Raw genomic sequence first — 645 nt, forward strand, 5'->3', positions numbered from 1 at the left:
GGTTCAATTTTCTCTCCCCTGTACAGCTGTGGAGGGGAGAGAGCAGCTTTGGTGGGTGCCTGGCATGGGGCGAGCGTGACCCCACTCCAATGTGACATGTCCTCATGTGGCCCTGTGCTGTGGTGCCACTGTTGCCATTGCTTTTGTCTTCCTTACTATTTTCTCTTTTCTGTTAAATGTTTGTGAAATGCCCCTGCTGTCCCTCGTGTCGCCTTGTGCCAGCAACCCTGGCCCTTCCCTGCTCCACTTCCCACGTTCCATCCCCGGCTTGTGGAGCCCCGGAGCTGCCGTGGGGGCCGTGGGGCTGCCCCGGGGGCTGTGCCCCGAGTGGGGGCCCCCTCCCAGTGCTCCCAGTGTGCCCATCCACCGTCGAGCACCCAGCGAGGCTTCAGCTGGGCTGGTACAGAGGTGCTGCTAGGGGATCCCAACTCAGTTTGGGTTATTCTTCCCAAAGTGGGCAAAAACGATTTGGGGAGTTTTCTGCCAGAAATCTCTCCCCTGCTGTATTCACCCAAAGGGAGCTCCGGAGAACTTCCGTGCTATTTTCAGATCAATCCCGACTTCAGCCCGGGCCCATTCAGGGGCTGTTCCTCGCCTCCGGCTTTCCTCTCACACAGCGCGGGGGAGGAGCCTGAGAGCGTGGGG

Source organism: Malurus melanocephalus, unplaced genomic scaffold (genome assembly GCF_030028575.1).
Source record: "Malurus melanocephalus ecotype Western Australia unplaced genomic scaffold, MMel_1.1 scaffold_1865, whole genome shotgun sequence".
Classification (NCBI taxonomy): domain Eukaryota; kingdom Metazoa; phylum Chordata; class Aves; order Passeriformes; family Maluridae; genus Malurus; species Malurus melanocephalus.